Source organism: Rhamphochromis longiceps, linkage group LG3 (assembly GCF_057381845.1).
Source record: "Rhamphochromis longiceps isolate RC_006_pf linkage group LG3, R_longiceps_female_GT1.1, whole genome shotgun sequence".
Taxonomy (NCBI): domain Eukaryota; kingdom Metazoa; phylum Chordata; class Actinopteri; order Cichliformes; family Cichlidae; genus Rhamphochromis; species Rhamphochromis longiceps.
In genome coordinates, this window is record NC_140559.1 from 32526337 (window position 1) to 32545234 (window position 18898).

Consider the following 18898-nt stretch of genomic DNA (forward strand, 5'->3'; position numbering starts at 1 on the left):
ACATCGCCTGCCGGCAAAGACATCGCAGACATCCTGGAGTCAATCGACAAGCGATTGTCCAGTTTTGATGTGAGGCTGTCCCTGGTGGAGATTTTACACCGGGAATTTAAATCTCTGAGAGAATCCCTGGAATTCAGCCAGCAGCAGGTGGAAACGCTTGCCGCTGAAAATACCACACTACGGGAGTCGGTCAAATCTCTCACCGATAACGTGACCCAGCTAAACATTGAAAATAAAAAAATAAAAGAGTCCGTTATCGATCTACAAGCCCGTAGCATGAGAGATAATCTTGTGTTTTCTGGTATTCCAGAAACTGCCGGAGAGGACGCGGAGGCAACGGTGAAAAGCTTCATCAAAATCCACCTGAAGCTGCCGGAGGACACCGTAAAGAACATCGACTTCGATAGAGTGCATCACTTGGGGGGCATGAGGTCGCGGACCGGGAGACCACGGCCTATTGTGGCCAAATTCGGTCAATTCAAACAGAAGGAACAGGTGAAGAGTCGCGGCAGAGAGCTGAAAGGAACGGACTTCAGCGTGAACGACCAGTTCCACAAAGAGATCCTGGAATGACGCAAGGTCCTGTTCCCAGTTCGACGTAGCTTCATCCAGAAAGGCTCCCGTGCTGTCATCGCCGTGGACCGGCTCTACGTGGACGGACAGCTCTACCGCGACCCCAGCACCACACCGTGGTTATATTGACTGCACTCCAGATAAGAACCCGCTACACTCTTTTCTTATTCATTCACACTTTCTCCTTTAACATGGGTTTAACCTAGTAATATCAATATGATGTCATAGCAGATATAACACCGTCACCCTCCGTCATTACTTTAATTGGAATGTTTCCGTTTCGTTCCTTTTTTTTTTTTTTGTTGCTCACAGTTCATGTGGTTTCTTTCTTTCTCTTGTCTTTCACTGCTGTGATCACCTACTTCCCCACTCACCTACAGACAACACCCTCTATTTCTCCATATTTTCACACCACGATCACGCAAACACATCAGCTCAACGGAAGCACATTCACAACAGCCTCACAGCACGCACAGACTTGCAGGACACATAACACAAGCCACGCTTGTTCATATTAGTGAATATTCACACACATAGTCAGACTTATGGAGCCTCTCACCACACTTTTTTTTTCTCTCTCTCTTTCTATTTACAAACAAGGGATGTTTCCACATTCTCTCCACCTGTCTAAACGAAACACCCAGCATACATCATTAGACATACACACACAATTATGGACATGCTGAGGTTTGTCACATGGAATGTAAATGGAGCTGGCTCCAGAGGAAAGAGGTTAAAGATATTTAACCAGCTTAAAAAACTACAGGCAGATGTTGTTTTATTACAGGAAACTCACAGACCTGTCACAGGTTTAAGCGAACTTAAAACACCTGAGTTTCCTAACGTGTTTGCAGCCTGTTATAATTCTAGACAACGGGGAGTAGCAATTTTAATACATAAAAATGTTAATTTTACAGTACTCGATACAGTTATAGATCCAGAGGGTAGATTTCTAATTATTAAACTATCATGCTCCTGTATCTTTAACACTAATGCACAAGAATAATACTACGCCAAGTAAAAACTGGAGATTTTATACATCATTGCTTAAAGATGAAGACTTTATTAAATATTTTAAAAAGGAATGGACTTCATATTTAGACTTTAATGACACTTTAATATCTGCTTCTGTTCTATGGGAAGCAGGGAAAGCTGTGATGAGAGGTAAAATATCTTTCTCATCACACAAAAAGAAAGAAGAAAGCAAAAATATTCAGGAATTAGGAAAAAACCATCAAATCACTAGAAGAAGCCTATGCGTGCGACCAAGATCAGGAAACATTGAACAAAATATGCAAGACAAAACTAGAATTAAATGAAACTATTAATAAAAAAACACAATTCCTTATACAAAGACTTCGCTTGCAGAATTTTGAACACAGGAACAAATCAGGTCGATTTCTAGCTAACCAGCTAAAAATAAATAAATAAAAAACAACTATATGTGCTGCTAAAGATTTATCGGGGAACACAATATATGACCCTGGAAGAATAAACAACATTTTTAGGGATTTCTATGAAACTTTATACTCACCACAAATAAACCCATCTAAAAATGAAATTGATCTGTTTCTTGACAACGTAACTCTTCCAAAATTACTACACAGTCAAGCAATGGAACTGGATTCGCCACTGACGCCAAGTGAACTCCAGGAAGCTCTGATAAGTATGCCCAATAATAAGGCTCCAGGTCCAGACGGCTTCCCTGCAGAATTCTACAAAGAATTCTGGACAATTCTGGCACCAGTATTCCACGGCATGTTGCAGGAAATCGAGGAAAATGGCAGACTACCACCAAATATGAATTCTGCCAACATTAGTCTCCTGCTAAAACCAGGCAAAGACCCTTTATTTCCCTCAAGCTATCGTCCAATTTCTCTTTTAAATGTAGACCTTAAAATAATCTGCAAAGCTCTCTCAAAGAGATTAGAGAAAATAACCCCCCTCTTAATTCATCCTGACCAAACTGGTTTCATAAAAGGTCGGCACTCCTCAACAAACACTCGTAGATTGCTTAATTTAATAGACTACTCATACAATAAAAACATCGAAACCATAATATTATCTCTAGATGCAGAAAAAGCATTTGACAGAGTTAACTGGAAATTTTTATTCGCAACTTTACACAAATTTGGTTTTGGAAACTCTTTCATAAACTGGATAAGAATATTATACAATTCCCCAACAGCTCGTATCAGAACAAATGACCAGACATCCTCCAGCTTCTGTCTCCTGAGGGGCACCAGACAGGGATGCCCACTCTCCCCTTCACTTTTTGCAATTTTTATCGAACCTCTAGCAGCAGCATTTAGACAGGCTACAACAATTAAGGGCATAAAATATAAGAACATAGAACATAAAATCAGTCTCTATGCGGATGATGTGTTGCTTTTTCTGCAAAACACACAAACCAACCTCTCTGAGGTAATTACTTTAATAAACTGGTTTTCAAGAGTTTCAGATTATTCAATTAACTGGCCAAAATCTACAGTTCTCCCCATTAACTGCTCCTTCCATAATTCTTCCTCTGCCCCACTGCAATCCGGAAATATTAAATATTTAGGTATTAATGTTTCTCCTAAGCTTTCAGACTTAACTAAATTAAACCACATCCCACTTCTAAAGAAAGTAGAAGGCGATCTGACTAGATGGAAATCTTTACCCATATCACTCATGGGAAGGGTCGCCACTATAAAAATGATGATCTTACCAAAAATAAATTACTTATTTTTGATGATCCCTAACAAACCATCACAAGATTGGTTCACATCTCTGGATTCATATATTTCCAAATTCCTTTGGAAAGATAAACCCCCGCATATCAGCTTAAAAACACTACAAAGAACCAAGGATAGAGGAGGATTAGATCTGCCTAATTTTCACCAATACTTCTTAGCCAACAGGCTTCAGTTCATCTCAGAATGGTTAAAACATACCTTCTTAGATGAGCCCTGGCTAGATGTTGAACAGGCACTATGCAAGGATCTAGAGATTTCAGACCTACCATTTATTAGCTCAAACATCAAAAGACATGAATGCTTTAAAAGTATCAACATCAGCTTTTCTCTGACAGCATGGTGGGAGTTTCTAAAAATAACGGAGTCTTCATTAATCCCATGCAAACGTACACCTATCTGGAATAACCCTGACATATTACAAAACAATAATATGATTAATTTCCCAGAATGGAGTTGTAAAGGAATTAAATACTTAGAACATATATTAGAGGGAACAGAATTTATTCCATTTGACAGACTAGTTGCACAATATGGGATCAACAAGAAAATATTTTTACAATATCAACAAATTAAATCCATAGTAAAAAAGAAATTTAACCTCAGTCAAGTTGAATTACAAACACCACCAAGTGCGGCACATTTCCTTACTCTTAAATCCCCCAAATTATTATCTAAAATATACAGAATACTTTCTAAATTAGATGAATCAATATCCCTTCCTATTGCAAAGTGGGAAGCAGATTTATCAGTCAGCTTAGACCAAAACTTCTGGTCTCAGGTATGCTTAAAAACCTTTAAATTGATTAAAAATCCCAGTCTGCAATTAATACAATACAAAATACTACATAGAGTGCACTATACAGGTCATCGGATGTTCAAGATGGGCTTTACATCTTCCAACAACTGCTCACACTGCCAAGGCAATACACCAGACAATTACATTCACGCTCTTTGGTTCTGTCCACCAGTGCAGAAGTTTTGGCGCGAGATATGTGAAGACTTATCAAAGTGTCTGAAATGTAACATTCCAACTTCCCCCTTAGTGTGTTTGTTGGGCAGCTTAGATAATGTCACTTCAGAAAAGAATATAGCCCATATGGTTTTCACTGCCCTATGCATAGCCAAGAAAACTGTCCTCATGAACTGGAAAAATGAAAACAATCTTAATTCTAACCAATATAGAAATTATCTATTAGATTACATTAGTCTTGATACAGCCTCTGCCACCACATCAGATCAATTGCTCTGGGCTCCTTTGATCAGCTCCATCACCTAGTGGGGGTGGGGGGGTCATAGTTTGGTCCCGCCTTCACTGTTGTGACTGGTGTGGGGGTAGGGACAGGCTTAGGGCGTCGGGGGGTTCCCCGGAGGCATCTTCCTTGGGGGGCTCAACCCGGGGTAGCGGTCATGTCCGGTTGGGGGCTCTTTTGGCTCTCGGGTGACTGTTTCCTCGTGGCTGCGTGCAGCGGGGCTAGGGGAGGGTCTGTGCTGACGGACGTGGGTTACTGACCTGGTAGCCTGGCTGCCCCTGGGTGGGTCCGGGATGGTCGTGAGGTTCTGGGGGCGCTCCGTCTCTGGGCTGGGGCCCTGGCCGGGCCTCGGGGCCTTGGGTCCTGGTTGGTGTGTTGCCGGGGTTGTGGGCGGGTGGGTGCATGGGGGACCATCCCTGGCGCAGGGTGCCGCCGGTGCGTCGAGCCACCTGGGGGGCTCTTCAACTGGTGGGGGAGATTGTCACACCTTGCAGGAGCTTTCCTCTCCTCAGGAACTCTCTCTGCAGGAGGGGGAGATACAGGAGAGGTGGAGGAAGATCTCAGCCTGGGCGTCTATTGTCTCATGTAGTCTGGAAGATGAGTGGATGGTGGGGTGGGTGCAGTTTTCTCTGTGGTGGGGTTGGGTGGACTGTCCCGGGCTCTGTGGGGCCGGGGGGCGCTGCTGCACTGGGCCCTGGTCTGGATGGGCCTGGGCCCCCTTTCCCAGGCGGGTCGCGGAGTATGGGAGTGCCTACTGGGGTCAGCGGGGGAGCTGGCCCCAGGGAGGGGTCACCTGCCCCTCCCTTCCTTCCCTCCCCATCTCCAGCTGCCTCCCTCTTCCCGCTCCACCACAACCACCCACACATGCAGGGCCTTGGAGTAGGGGTATTTCACCAGGGTGCAGAGGAGGCTACCCCCCCCCCCCCCCCTGTCCCCTTCTGGCTGCCTCTGCCTCAATTTTATCCCACAACTTAGACATTCACATTACTCACACTCTCATTACACATACATATAGGATCTTGGGGGTGGGCACGATACACGGAGTCCAAAGTACCATCAGGGTGTACACCCCACCCCTGGCGTCGTTGCCCACCTCTCAATTTTAAATACACGTAGACATTGAGGGCTAGCAGGAGGGACTATGCGCTTACCTGCTGCTCTCTGGCAGGTAGCTCCATGCCCTCCTGGGTTTTAATTGCACCTTAGAACACACATGCATCAACACTACAATGAGCGGGTGGAGGGCGGTTTGGAGTCTTCTCTCACCCCCATTGTCTGCGGCCTGCTGGAGCGGGGGGGCTAGGAGGAGGAGTTGGCCATCCGACTGCGGTCTGGAGTGTGGGGCCTCCCTGCTGCTACGGAGTCGGGGCGGTCTGCCTCTCCCCACCGCAGGGAAAAGGGTAACACCACCTAGGTCTGGGTGCAGTTCCCACCTCCAGGGGCAAGGGTACCTAGACCCGGTTTGTAGAGTACGCTTGGGGAGTGTGATCGTGTGTACAGCGTCTCTTTATGTCTGTCTCCACGTTGGTTGAGTGTGGAGTAAGTGCATATGAGAGCATGAGGGTGGGAATGGATGTTTGTGCCTGTGTGTGCATGTATGTCTGTGTCTATATGTCAGGTTGGGTATCAGACGCCACCTCTCTGGGGACATCTCAGGCCCTCCAAGGTTTGGAGGCCTATCTCCACCCACCACCACTTCCCCTGCCAGTGGCGGACTCCCTCAGGTATCGGTGCGTTGGTGGTTCTTTGTGTCTGGGGATGGGCGTCCGGGTACACACCAGCTCACTCCTTGGCGGCCGCTTATCGGGGCCTGGAGCCTGGGGCTCGCTCGGGCCACTTCGGAGGTGGGGTGCCCCTGGCCTCTCGGCCTGGGGATCGGTCACTCAGGCACAGCTGGCTGCCGGCGGAGCTCACGGGCGCGTCACTGCAACTCCCCCTGGCTTCTGCTCCGTGGCTGCTGAGTGAGCCCTCATCTGGGACTCTCCTCAGCTCTTACTGGGACAGTGGCGCGGCTGCCCCTCTGTTGGTCTTCCTTGGTCTCTTGTGTTCTGGGGGCCTCTGGATGTCTGGAGTTTTGATCTCCTCCATACCTGCTTCATACCCTGGAGGACGGGGCTGTGGCTCCCCACACTCCCTAGCAGATCATTACATGGAGAAACCTTTGGAATCCAAGCATGCTGATCCACACAGGTTTGCACACAGGTGTACACATGGGTATTCACAGACGCGGACTACAGCTTTCTTGGCTGCTGCCTCAAAGCACATTGTGCGCTGTCTATCTTGCGTGCTGCACAATATCGTTTATTATTTAGTATCTACTGATATCTACTGCTAGCTAGTTTATTGTGATGGTGCTGTTTTTTTTATTATGTTGCTCTTTGTTGTTTGCTTTCTCTTCTGTTTTTTTTTCTCCACACAGGTGACCCAGGTGTTTTGTTTGTTTTTTTGTTTTTTTCTTTCTTCCCCCCCTTCTCACCGTCTCTTCTCCCCTTTGGTTTTCTTTCTTTCTTTCTCTCCCTCTCTTTCTTTCATTCTTTCTCCCTGTCCTGTCCCGTTTGTAGCAACTGAAAATAAAATAAATTCATAATCATAATAAAGGTCAATCAAATGGACCAATATGGCAAGGCCATGATGATCCACTTGGTAAAATAAATCCGCTTGGCATCTTTCTTGGCCTTAAGACAACAATTCTGATGGCTAAAGATCCAAACGGGACACAAAAAAAAAAAAAAAAAAAGAATTAGAAGAAGTGATAACTATTGCATTTGTTAAACTGATTTGCATTACATTAGACTGCTGATTTATTGTGAATGAATGATATTGTTTTATGATGCATTATACTGCTGAGTTATAAGAAATACTGTTCGCAGAAAGTCATCGCCTTATTTGTCTGATTAGAAGAGAACAGAACATACTGGAGTTTTCTGCCCCATCTCAGCAGGAGCAGATAAACAGGGAGCCACTGTCGTAGCTTAGGCGCTGTGTGAGAGAAAGAATGTGAATGTTTAGGCTTTTATGATTAGGTGAGGGCCACTAGAGGCTATAAGAGGTTGATCAATGCTCCACCATTTTGAGATCTGATGCTATCTGCGTACGGTGTCCATCTCCCACGCATGTGATCATTAAAATCATCGTTTGACTCAACCCGGCCGGACCAGTGTTGTTCTTTTGGCTTTTCCTCTTGTATCCATCCCCAATATTTGAATCCGTAACAGTATCTACCACTCCGCTGTGACATAATGAGCGTTCACTCTCCGTTTCCCTGGAGGTCCACCCGTCTGTAGTTAGGGTGACAGAAGATGCCTGGGACAGCTCAGCCATAATGTCAGACTTTTCCTGCTCATACATGCCTGAAATGATCTTGTCACTGAAGTGGACAATGGGATAATATAGCGTGGCTCAAGCACATTCATCATACCTTTAAACCCCTTGTTTTGCAAAAGGGAATATGGCCTCTTGCCTGCAGCTATAAACACTCTAACAGCTTTTGTAATAGCTTTAGCCTGGTTGGATTGGACAGCAAAGGGCTGCTTAAATGCTGCAGATATCAGCAGTTGTTGTATAGTATAGTGTAGTATTCTTATATTGGTTAAGCTGTTCAACCTATTGTGCTGTGTGGCCTTCGTTTTAGCTCCCATCACACCAGGGTGATGCTATTTCAAATGAGCAGCCATGCCCCACGTGTCGCCAGTGTCATAAGGCTTCCTCGTACCACACTGTCGACAAACTTTTCCCATCAATATATTTAACGGGAAAGCCAAAATACTACCACACATGAGATTTAAGTGATGCGGGAGGTTTCTTGAGCTCCTCTGCTCCTCCACTCCTCCACTTGGACTGTTAGCGCAGGCCATGAATATCACTTGACAGACTGACCACACTACACTTTTTTTTTCTTTTTCGAATCTTCAGATCACGTGTGTGCCAAACCATGGAGAGGGATCGTTTTGGATCATGAATCAAGAGTATAGTGTAGTGTTCTTAAATTGGTTAACCCATTCAACCTATTGTACTGCGTGGCTAGTGGTAGGTTATAGCAAGAGGCAATGGAAGCTTGGGGCACTTGAATAGTGTAGCTGGACAGTGTAGTGGCAAAATTACCATCTTTGGAACAATAGGTCAGGGTCTGATTCACAACCAGAGCATGAATCCATTAAGCGCTCTCATGCTACCCAAGCTTACCTCAGAATTTAAGAATCAGATAACTGATGGATACCAACTCAGACCTTACCTTCACTAACTAGGTCCCAGGCTGGTGTTGAGGAACTAGGACAGAGGCTACTGATGAGAACAAAGCATACATGGAGTGGGGTCATATGCCACACATGTGGGAACTATTAATGGATGATTTCAGTACTGAACAGATCTTTGCAGTTGCCTATCTGACCATTTTTTTCTGCTGATCCTCTTTAGGGTCGTGGGGGTCAATGGAACCTATCCCAGAGGTGAAAGGCAGGGTACACTCTTAATAGTCTGCCGCAGGGCTTGAAGTAGCCTACACATTTAAATTTACATGCAGCTGTAGAAGTATTTAGGTGCTTTATTAGCAGTAGGTGACATCAATGTAACTTCTTTTTAGGGGGAAAAAGAAGTTGGTGCTACGCAATGCCTTGCAAGATGGATTTCACTAACAGAAAAAAAGGATCAGTGATGCAGAGGCAAGCGATGTTTCTCTGACCTCTGGTTCATGATACAGCTGCATTAACGCTCTCGCCCTTACTCTCTCTTTGTGTGAGTCCTACAGAGAGAGTTGGAAGAAGAGGCAAACCAGCACAAAGCAAGGTAGAAACGGCTCTGCCATGGTCCTGGGTCATTTTGACCCAGCGTTCTCAGTTTACTTGTGTTTTTGTATCATGTTAAGTTCATTTGTTGTTCTAAGGATTTATTCTATGCTTCCTAGGTTGTTCTGTTCAGTTTAGTTTATTAGATTCCCCCTTGTGTCTTTGCCATCTGTCTTGCACACTTTGTCTGTTTATTTAATTGTGAGTTCTTGTGCCTCATTTCATCATGTTTCCCCAGCCTGTCATGTCTGTGCTCTCCCTCTTGCTCCTCCGTGTTCTCTCTCCCTCCAGTCTGCGTACTTCCTGTTTTACTTTGATAGTCTCCCATCAGTGTAGCTCATGTTGTGTTTGCTCCTGCCCTGTCTTGTTATGATTATCAGTGTCAGCTGTGTTCCCCATGTGCACCCACATCCCTCGTTATCCTGTGTATTTATGTCCGCATCTCCCTCAGTTTTGTGTCGTGTCCTCCCTATTGGCTGTGTTCCCTTGTGTGCCTCCTCGTGTTGTTAGGTTATGATTTTCCCAGTTTAGTTTTGCATTGTTTTGTATTACCTTCATCCAGCAATAAAGCTGTATTTTGAGTTAAGCCCTTTTTTCGGTGAGTTTGCGTTTGGGTCCTCTCCTGCCTGCATACAGCTGGTTCATGACAGGCTCCTTATACACTGCTGTAATTTTACACCATTCATGTTAATGATACTTTGTTTTTTGTTTTTTAACCAAGTACTGAGCTGCTCTGCCAGGAGTTTTTTTTTTTTTTGTGTGTCACATTCAACATTAAACATCATTATTATACAGTTTTCAGTTAAATTTAGGTTTCATAAATGATATGCAAGTCTCTGCAATCAATCTTTATGTACATTTGACACAACAGCCGGTAACTGTAAAAGAAAATTTGTTTGTCATTTTGGGCATTTAGATTAGAGATCTAAAGAGATAGCTGAAAATTTATTTGTTTCAGTATTTTTTTAGTAGGTGAACAAACTGCATTTGGTGCTTTGACATTGAATGCTGAGAGACAAACTTACCAAGCAGGAAATAAAGTCACAGGAACACATCTTTTGGAAAGAAACTGTGACTGGTATTGTTAGTGTTTAAAGTGGAGCAATTCTGAACAATGATCAGCTGTGCAACACTGGCACAATGGTTGTGACATGGACATCTTTGTCTTCAGAGCTGCAGCAAATGAATCATTTCTTTCCAGACTAGAAAGGGTCTATTTCAGATGTAGTATATGTAATGTTACTTCATGATTCATCAGTCAGTGATTCAGACATGGTTCAATTTTGTACGACTGCTTTGAAAGCTTTGTTCAGACACACTCATGACAGTGACAGAATCAGAACAAAAAGAAAATTGTGCGAGAGGAAAACTAAAAAGCTCTGCATGACAGTCTGTGGTTTGGTCAGTAAGACATCAAAAGCACAATGCTCAGGTCATGAAAGACTGCACAGAACTGACACAGAGTTGTGTCAGTTTGTTGTGTAACTGTTGAAAACACGGAGTCATGAAGCAGGTTTTTGGCCTAATGAGGTAACTTGTGGGTTAAGTCTTTGTTTTCAGTATCAGGGAAGTGACTCACTTCTTACTCTACCATAACGTCATGTGCAGACTTGAGGTGCATTATGTTATTCTAAATGTAGTTGACTGTAAACAATTTTACAAAGATTTTCTAATAAAAATCCATATATGATCCTAAAACAGGACACCTAGTGAACAGGACACTGTCTCAGGTGGCTTAATTATCCATCCATTCATTCTCTTCCACTTTTCCTTGACGGGCTTGCAGGGAGGGCTGGAGCCTATGCTAGCAACCACAGAGGAACAAGCAGGGAACATCATGGACAGTCTCCAGTCTGTGGCAGGGCTAACACATTTAGAATTATCAATTAACCTAACCCCACTACCTTCATGTCTTTGGACTGTGGGAGGCAGCCAGAATACCCAGAGAGAACCCTCGCAAACACGTGGAGAACATGAAAACTCCACACAGAAAGGCCCCGGCCAGGTGGTGGAATTAAACTCAAAACCTTCTTATGTGTGTATACACATGCACACACACATAAAATTATACAATAATTACACTGCAGTGAATCAAGACTGACATGATATTTTGGCGTTTGAGCACCCCATCAATTCAAGCACTCTCACACTCAGATGTGTACTGGATACCCCAAATCTATTGACTTGATGTTTGCTCTATGATTCGTCTTTTCACTCATACTCACACGCTGGTTTACTGGCTGGTGGTGTAGTTGATAAAGACTTGAAGGTATAGTAATTGGTGAATTTACTTATAACCTTAAATCCAGTAACCTAATGCTTGTAGGAAAAAATGGGGAATGGCTCTACTCACCACCTCCAACACTCACAAGGAAGCTTTGAGTGATTCAAATGGTAAAAATAAATTGATATGGTAACTCCACTGATAGGTTTGTAGCTTGAACCTATTCGCTGGAACGTTGAAGGCAATATAATTACACCGCAAGCAAGACACGAAGTAGGCAAAGTTCTTCATGTTTCTCGTGCACGGGAGAGAACCGGACAACGCCATTCCTTCGCTTGACCCCAGTTGCTCTCGTCCGTTCTCCCATAACACTGCTCTTTTATTGAGGTTACATGAATATGCATAGGTTCATTAACATATGACGTCTACATACACACAAAGAGTACCTTGCCTTCGTGTGTGTGTGTGTGTGTGTGTGTGTGTGTGTGTGTGTGTGTGTGTGTGTGTGTGTGTGTGTGTGTGTGTGTGTGTGTGTGTGTGTGAGGTCAAGATGTGACCCTGTGAAGACTCCCCATAGCTGGTGCCAGGAGTCTAGCGGGTCCATCTGAACAAAAGGCTCTTATACTTAAACAGATATACGTGTGTTTGCTATGCCATATATCAGCAAGAGAAGATACGACCTCTCCTAGGAGGTGTGTGATCTATGCCAGAACACTCTGTAGAGGAGTGAACGCACCCCCCTCCTCATGCTACACAGAGTTGTTACAGACCTCCTAGGATGAGACATTCTTTCAATCTACAAATGATTATATACTTCTAAGCATATATGAGTAAATATTTCTAAGCATAAATGACAATGAACAATACAAAACCTAACATCCCCCCCTTTTTGACCTTTATGCTAGAAAAGCTCCCAGTTATGATCACCTCATGTCTGACCGTTTCAATGCAAACATTTTTATACACAGCATATGTCAAATCACACTAAATTGCTGTAAAAGTACACAGTTTAACAAATGTATTAGCAGTTATCCCATTCCTCATTGCTCTCATCCAATGGCAAACTGCATCCTATGAGCAAACAAATGAATCGTTAATTTAATAGTTAAAATAAGAAAGTAACATTTTCAAAAACATCTCAGCTTTGCTGTGATCACCCATCATCTGTGCAGAGTGGTTTGAGTTCTGCAGGGCGTCATGAATGTCTCTTCCAGTTGTTTCCATCATTGTCCATAGGACCAGAGTCCAAATGTATGTAGAATAAACATTCAAACATACCAGTTGGTTTTGTTGTTTGTCAACATGGGTCTCAGCTATCTCCAAAGCTGCAGACCTCTTCAGCACTCTAGTTTTATGGCCTCTACCAACCCCCATCACCTCACTACAGGCCTTCGTCCTGCGAGGGGGATACTTATGACTCCTCCATTGTCCACGCTCTGCAGAAAAACCCCTCTGTAAAAAGGGTGCTGGGTCCAGTTATCTTACTGCTGTTGTGATCCCAGCAGCCTTCAGAGTGTCATCGTATGCACAGTATAGTTACACAGCATTAGGTGATGTTCATAGGAAACTGCTGTCATCACCACCATAGCTTCTGGTTCCTGTGCTTTCACAGAATCATGATGTCATCCTTAGACTCCTTCTGCGTTGTCGATGGAGCTTGGCACGCTCCCCTCATCCTTCAGGTGCCCGTCTGTTGTCCACAATCTCCTCTGTTGGCCTCTGGAAATCCCCCCGGCACAGCTCTCATTCCAACGCAGTTTCATGGTCCTTGCTGTGGCTCCAAAGTCTGATCTCATGATGGGCCCCAACCAGCTTGACCTTTGACCTCAACCACTGCCTGGGCTGTCAGCTGTGCCTGGAATGGTTCTCGCTTCTTCACTGGGCCTCTGAAGATTTCTCAGGAGATTACTGCTGCACCTGTATTTCCTTGCTAGGAGGAGAAACTTCTATTTGGAGAGCATGTCAACAATCATCAAACAACATTCTTTAGTTCAGTGAACTTCACTTATAGGCCATCAAAGTCTCATCTGAACATGGATGCACCACTTGCATAGGTTTAATACCTGTAAATAAACTGTTAATCACACAAATCACTGCAACAATAATAAAAAACATTATTTCATGTTAATCCTGGACCTATAATCCTGCAATCAAAGATGTTAGTGTGTTTTGCATATTAAATTTGCTTAAAAACTGGCTCCGCCAGGAGCCTGCATACACACCATCATGGCCTGGAAACAAGATCTGGAAGTAAAATCAAACTTCACACTTCTAAACAATTGTATCATAAGAGTAATAAGCATTCAACATCAGCAAGACAAGTGTCATGTGCAGGTTTTCTCAAATCAGTAAACTACAACTATTACCCTAATTTGCCTCAGACATGGATCATCCCATGTACTCAGTCAACATTAATGTAATCGGTGACTGCTCTTAAGCAAAGTCACTCCACTCATATATTATTTATGGGCTCAAAAGTGGCCAGCAAATGAGCTCCATATTAAACTATTCCAGAAACACTGCATCTCTTATTTGTTTTCCTCATGTCACTTGTTCGCTTCTGCTGAATCTTCTACATGCATTCTCAGAAAAACAAACATTAGCAATACACATTGACTGTGGTCAGACGCAGGTCGACAGGTTCCAGAGGTGCCATAAAAAGACCATAAAGTTAGCCATCCATAGCTGTGGAAAGAAGCGACACTAGTTTTCAACACAGGAAATTTCTCACATGTTATTCACATTATCAAAGTAACCTTCACATTTTCCCAAAAACACAGTGTAACAGCATCACCACTCATAACCTCTAAACACAGTTTTCTTCACACATAAACCCAGAAATCCTGTAGTAGGAAAAACATCAACCAGTTGTCCTGGTATAAGTCGCATCATCAATTCACATGAAGAACTGTAATGCTGTAGAAAAGAAATGCAAAAGTTAGCGCTGCGCAGACGTATACACACTTTCTCACAGTTTCCTCTGTGAGCAACACAAGGTAGTGAATAACACCCCTGGTAGATGCACAGACACAGAAAGTGGCATTTAAAAGGTTAAATCATCACGCAACCTCGAATGTGGCTGTCATCTTCTGCTCCTGTAAAAGGAAACACACATAGATTCATCTGCACCTTTGTCAAGTGGGGGTTAACTTCGCACAGTCATGTTACATCAGTAAAGTCTTGTCAACTTTTTGTCAGCTTTTACCAGTCAGTCAGTTTGTTTTTTTTTCTTTCACTCATTCATTCATGCATTCATTCTTTCTTTGCTGATAGTGGAACCCATCGTCGCATTTAGTTTCCACTCTCAGCAAAATGACGTCATTTCAAAAAGAAAAAGAACTTTAGTTCGGATTACATCGCTGAATCCTTTTTGGGCAGGGACTCTCATTTTCTAATTGTCCCAAATAAGTGGCTTTCTCCAGAGCCCATTTTAATGTGGAGAAACTCACTTGCAACAATTTTCTCGACGACGTGTCGTACAGCGCTTTCTGTTCTAATCGTGCAGATCTGCTCAAACGACAGAGATTATCGAACAAAACTTTCAGTGCACTGTGAAAGTATCAAAATAAAAAGGCCTTATTAAGTCATGACACAAGCTCCTCATCTCAGGAGGGTAAATCATACCATTAGCATGGTTTATCGTACCATCATACTAATTGGCAGGCTCAACTTCACAACAAAAGAAAAATCATCAGCTAGATTAACTCCAAACCAACCATCAGCTGCACAACACACAACATAAGCCTAATGTGTCTTATTAGCTATGAGTTTAATGCCCAGGTCTGTGCTTTTCACTCATTTAGGCCACAGATTTTATTCAGTTTTCCTTTTTTCCCGTTATCATAAAACGTGTGACATGTTGTCATGCACTTCACAAAAGACGTTTATTCTTGTGTATTCAGAGTTGTGTATCTAGATACAGAATTCACTCGCACATCAAAACAGGAAACTCAGTGTTTTAGAGTCTCCACTCAACACACAACAAACTCCAACACATCCCATTCACTCGTGCTAGAATTCAATCACCTTTCATTAATCTAAAAACGATCAACTAATTTGAATCAGCTATTAACCCACTAAGATGACAGGACAACAGAAATGCATGTTCAAAATGTTATCACAAAAATAGAATTTCCCTCATACAGTAAATTACTTGTGCTGCATCAATCAAGCAGGAAGCTCCTCCCAATTTACTATATCAACAACTAAATTTATTCTCTGATCACTGGTTGGTCAAACCAGAATCTTTTTTCCCCACAAAAGTTAAACTGTTGTCCTGCAACCTAGAGAGTCAATTTTTTGCATTGGATAAATTCAGTATTTAATAACAAGTGTCTGCTAAATTGACACTATTTTAACACTGATGAAAGATAACAAGCTAATTTTCATTGCATGGGTGTTTGTGTTATTAGGCAGATTTAATGCATGTCTGAGGAGCTGCATATCCAACAGAGCATGTTCTTAAAGCTGCCTTTCCTACACATTTCTCTGCTATTATTTGATCATTTCTTAACTAATGTGCTATGAGTCCACTGGTTTTTGCATCACACTAAGTGACTTGGACAAGATGATAAACAGACTCACACGCTTAAGATGTTGTCTAATCTTCATGAGTTCTCTTGTGTTTGGAAGTGTTAGTAGGGTTAATGCATGTTCTGCTTGTGTGTTGTGATTCTGTATATGTTTCTATTTTCGCAGTGTTTCAGACTCCTTCACAATTTTCCAACTTAAGCAGTCAGTTTTCTTTTCCCCAGGTTTGCTAACCCAAATTTTGATTTCCCACATTAAATAACAAAATTCCTATGTGTTCTCACCACTCCTCTCATTCTGTTGTCCTCTCACTCTGTTGTCCTCTCCCACTTCAACAGTCCAATAGCCGGCAGTTCTCCTTCAGCTTTGTCCTGTGTTCCACTGTCTCTTCTTGCCATTTTCTCCAAAGGTGGCAAATGTCAAACTCCAACAGTCCCCTCAGTTCTCCTCAAAAGTTTTCTTCACATGCATAGTGAAGTCACAGCCTGTTGTAAACACAGTGCCATTCATCCGATCAGTCAGGATGATGGGTTTGCTCTTCTTCTCTGATGCTGTTTGTCCACATTGCTGCTACTTGTTGGGACTCTTTGCTCAGGACTTGCTGCTGTCTCTTTATCTGCCATGTTATTGCTCTTTGGAGCTGCATTCCTTGTCTTCAGGGCGGAGTGAGAGCTGCTTGTGAGTTTGAGAGACACACGGTGCTGTAAATAAGTTAACCAGAAACTTGGCCTGAATGTTTCCGATGATGTTAAACTATAACTTTCTTCCGACCGCTGCATGTGGAAAATTGATTCAGGTCTGCTTTTCACCTGAAAGTAACAAACTAAGACATTTTCATTATTATCATCACTGCTTAATCAACACACATCTCTCTCTCTCTCTCTGTTTTTGTGAACAGTCCTTTCTTAAAAGCAGAAAATGAAATTGTAGTTGTTTTTGGCTGATCAACACAAAACCTTTTTCCTATGATTTTTTTCATCTACAATATAAATTCTCTTTTTCACTCTTTTTTTTTCTTTACAATAGCTGGTGACCTGCAGAATCACCGCTCTCACAATCAGAGGCAATTACTTTTACACAGCGCACAAAAACACTGTGATGTCAAACACATTCACACTCACTTTTTCATCTGCATAAATAAATCACATGGCTGATGCTATGTGCCATGGTGATCCATAAATAAGATCACCAGTTTATTTAACTATTTTTCCACACAACAAAACAAATAAACAAAAACATAATGCTGATGCTATGAACACTCTACACACATGAGTCAAGATGCAGGAAAACTGCTCACGGAAACGCTGCACACTCCAGTTATCACAGTTATCATAGTTCTGTTTCCCTCTCTTTGAGGAGTTCTCAGACAGCGATCTGATAATGTGTAGCTTGCTCATCAGCTCAGAAGAGACCACAACGCAACCTCACACAGTAGTTGCATGCTCTGCCCACAGTGGCAAAGTCTTACACTTTCATATTCAATTCAGCTTCTCCATCATGTACTTTTAGATGTGTCATACAGGGTTCAGCATATTAGTTGTTTTCACAGGTGTGCTCTATATCTCAACAATGGCTCATAATAAGACGACAGTCTTTCACACAGGTCAAGTGCCTCTATGCACTTCATTAGTTTAAATATTTATCTATATCACTTCACCTCATATGTCATTGTACTAAATTTGAGCAACTTTTAACAATTATCCACCTCAATTAAATTTATGGTCTGGAGCACAGGCTGTTGTCGATCAGGGCAAGCTAAAGAATAAACATTTTATGTCAGCAAGGGGTGGGGGAAAGCCATTCACCAGAGCATATCTTAAGTGATGTGGACTGGCCTTCTCCACACGCTCTTCAAGGCTGGTGTGTTTTCTGAAAACTTCTGACATTTGAATCTCTTCCATGTATAAGCCTGCGATTAACCGCACGGCTCAGGTCCGCGTGAAACCCGCGCGACCGTGCTCGCGTGAACGCGCGCAGCTAAGGAGCCGTCGCTCTCTTTTTTTTTTTTTAAATACTTTGTGCTGCCAGGAGCAAAGTCCAGCATAAACATCTGTCACCCTCTGACATCCACTTTCTACATTAAAAATGTCATTTATATATTCTGTAGGATACACTTTAACGTTGAGACAATGTAAATGTCCAACAGTACTTTGGAAATGTTTGGTCATGCCTAGACTGTCCCAAAGGTGAGTCATAGCAGGGAAAATGGTAGATGTACAGCGCTGTCCAACAGTATGTTATTGTCACACTGAAGCCTGTTTTTGGTTTTTATATTTGGATAAGGAACTAAACTGATGAATGTCAACAAAAAACAATGAACAACAAAGTTCTAAAAAGGTTATACAAACAAATGTTTGCATAGCTCTTTTCTATGACAAAATGTTTTAAATACTTTAACCTGCCATCAATGTTCTGAAGACAGTTAAACTTGTCAGGTAGTGATTTCCAGCAGGTGAAAATCCAAGCTGCATGAACACACACAGCTGTGGATTCCAGCTGTTTCAACGTTGCATTAACTGGCATTAACTCAGCCAGTTCTCGAGTCTACGGATGTATCCGTGTATTTCTGTGGTGCTGATGCTGTGCGGAGCGGACAGCTCCTGAAGCTTTTGAAGTGTCAGAATGTGGAAAGCTAACAACGACCCTCTCACCAGTAGGCAAAGTTATTTTTAGCCAATTACAAGTTAAATCTGGTAGTTGGGGTTGTTAGCTAAGATACAGTCATTAAGAAGAGGCACAACTAATGTGTCTATGCGAGCTAATTTGCGATGTGCACCGCTGGTGCGGCCATTTATTTTTTAA